The sequence below is a fragment of the Humulus lupulus genome, chromosome X (assembly GCF_963169125.1).
Source record: "Humulus lupulus chromosome X, drHumLupu1.1, whole genome shotgun sequence".
In the NCBI taxonomy this organism is placed as follows: Eukaryota; Viridiplantae; Streptophyta; class Magnoliopsida; order Rosales; family Cannabaceae; genus Humulus; species Humulus lupulus.
In genome coordinates, this window is record NC_084802.1 from 194,280,377 (window position 1) to 194,283,555 (window position 3,179).

Here is a 3,179-nt window from a genome sequence, read left to right on the forward strand (position 1 = left end):
GCTTCAGGCTGCAAAGGCCAGGCATGCCGGGGAGTTGGAGGCGCTCACCCAGCAGAAGGATGCTGCGGTGGCAAAGCTGGCGGAGGTCAAAGCTTCAAAGGCAGCTTTGAGGAAGCAGAGGGAGGAGTACCAGGAGGCCAGCCGAGTCCAATATCGCGAATGCAAGAGACTCAAAGAGGAGAATCTTGCCAAGGACAAGGTCGTGGCTGATCTTGAGGGTCAAATAGAGCAGCTAAAGCTTGACAACTCCAAGAATCTGGAAAGGTATAAGAATGCGACGCCAACTTCTTGAAAGCTATAACTTCTGGAAACACAACCAGGGCGCCAACTTCAACTACCTTTCAGAGGATATCATGAATGCTGAACTGGCCTGCTGCACTGCTCGATTGGCCGAGGAAGAGGAAAGAGCAAGAATCCCTGCTTCCCCAAGCATCCAGCCAGCCGCTGGCGCAGAGGAAGGAGGAGTTGTTAAAGATGAAGCCAACCAGACTGCTGAGCAAGACCCTCCTGCTCCTGCTGCTCCTTAAACTTATTTGCTTTTTGTTTTTCTTTAATTACACGACCCACGGGTCATGATGTAAAGACTATCTTTTTTGGATTTGCTGCATGGGCAGCAAACTTTCCTTTTATTTGAACAGTTACATCCAAGCAATGATGCTTGCGGTGTAAAATATTGCATTATAATGTTATAATATTTTCATTTACTATAACATCTGTCCGTATGACCGAACTTAGCATAGTACTTTGGTTTAATTTAACAAAATATGAATTTTGAAAAATACCCTAAGTACCCTAGCATGCTTTCACTTATTTTGTTCATGTGTTTACATACCTCATGGTACGCTTTGCTATCGATGTGCCTTATATGCCCCCCAAGTGATCGAGGAGCTTTAGGTCCTGGGTCACTTGCCTTGACCACGACCTGTTCGAACATTTCTGCTCGGTAGGAAACGTAATAATTGTAATACAGCAAAACAACACACGTAATGAACAAATACTTGTAAAAATAAATTTACAAAGGTTGGAAAGAATGACTGGCTGCGCACAGTCCCTTATAATCTCGTATTAAAAATGGACTAAACATGTCTTTACGAGTGATCCTAAAAAAAAGATCTTACATATATAAGCGATTAGCCATACAACGTGGCTAACCCTTTTTGCAAAACTTGTAAAAAGTAAAATTTAATACAAGCCAGTCCTTTAAAAAGGACTGTTCACTGATAATACTTGCGCAGGTGTTCTCCATTCCAATAACGTGGAACGAGATCTCCGTTTATGCGTGCAAGTTTGTAGGTGCCCGGATGAAGGACTTCTTCAATCTGGTAAGGTCCTTCCCAATTGGGTCCGAGTACTCCAGCAGTGGGGTTGCGGGTATTCAAGAAAACTCGTCGTAGCACCAAGTCTCCGACGTTGAATTTTCTTTCTTTTACTTTTGAGTTAAAGTACCGAGCGACCTTTTGCTGGTATGCAGCAACTCGAAGTTGGGCTTTTTCTCGTAGCTCATCAATTGAGTCTAGGGACTCCATCATCAGGTGGTTGTTCTGGTCTTGGTCGTATGTTATGCGTCGATGTGAGGGGGGATCTATCTCAACAGGTAACATAGCCTCATATCTGTAGGCTAAGGAAAATGGGGTATGACCCGTCGCTGTTCGGTGAGACGTTCTATACGACCAGAGGACTTCAGGCAGCTGCTCTAGCCATGCTCCTTTAGCGTCTTCAAGCCTCTTCTTCAGGGTGTCCTTAAGGGTTTTGTTCACGGCCTCGACCTGTCCGTTTGCTTGGGGATGCGCTACTGAAGAAAAGCTTTTAATAACTCCGTGCCTTTCGCAGAAGTCGGTGAATAGGTCGCTGTCAAATTGGGCTCCGTTGTCTGAAACTATCTTTCGGGGCAAACCATACCGGCATACAGTGTTTTTGATGACAAAATCAAGAACTTTCTTGGTCGTTATGGTAGCGAGTGGTTCAGCTTCAGCCCATTTGGTGAAGTAATCAACTGCCACGACTGCGTACTTTACTCCACCTTTTCCCGTGGGCAGGGATCCAATCAAATCTATCCCCCATACCGCAAAAGGCCACAGACTCTGCATCTGTTTCAACTCGTTTAGGGATGCTCGTGGAATTTTGGAGAACCTTTGACATTTATCGCATCTTCGCACAAACTCTATCGAATCTTCATTCATAGTCGGCCAGAAGTAGCCTTGCCTTAGAATCTTTTTTGCCAAACTCTGCCCCCCAGCGTGATCTCCACAGAAGCCTTCATGCACCTCTTTCATTAGTTCCTTAGCTTTTTATGGTGTAACGCATCTGAGTAGCGGCATTAAGTACCATCTCCGGTACATAACACCATCGACCAGTATGTACCTAGCGGCCTGCCTTTGTAGAGTTCTGGCTTTGTTTCTATCTGTTGGTAGCACACCGTTTGTCAGATACTCCAAGTAAGGTGCCATGTATCCTCCATTCGAATCTCCATACTGGCTTCAACCGCTTGTATGCTTGGCTTGCTCAATCTTTCTACTGGCACAATGTTCAAAGTGTCAGCATCTTTCACGCTCGCGAGTTTAGCTAAGGAATCTGCATTTGAATTCTGATCTCGCGGTATTTGCTGGAGGGTATACTTCGTGAGTTGGGCTAGCAAGTCCTTGGTTTTATTCAAGTAGGCCACCATTTTCAAGCCCCGCGCTTGATATTCCCCTAGAACTTGATTCACCACCAGCTGTGAATCACTGTAAATATCAAACGTCTTTATGCCCATGTCTTTGGCCATTCTCAGTCCAGCGAGGAGGGCTTTGTATTCGGCTTCATTATTTGACATGGTGAAGTCGAACCTAATGGCGCAGTGAAATCGATGCCCTTCCGGCGTTATCAATATCACTTCCGCTCCTGTGTGGGATTCGTTGGACGACCCATCCGTGAATAACTTCCACGAAGGAGCTTTCTCTTGAGGCCCAGGCACACTAGGCTGTTCGCACTGTTCACTGTCTGGGAGTTCGGTGAACTCTGCAATAAGATCAGCCAAGACTTGTCCTTTTACTGCTACTCACGGTGAATACGTGATATCGAACTGCCCTAGTTTGACTGCCCATTTTAATAAGCGCCCAGCCGCCTCTGGCTTTTGGAGGACTTGCCGAAGGGGCTGGTCAGTTAGCACTGTGATAGGGTGGGCCTGAAAGTAAGGACGT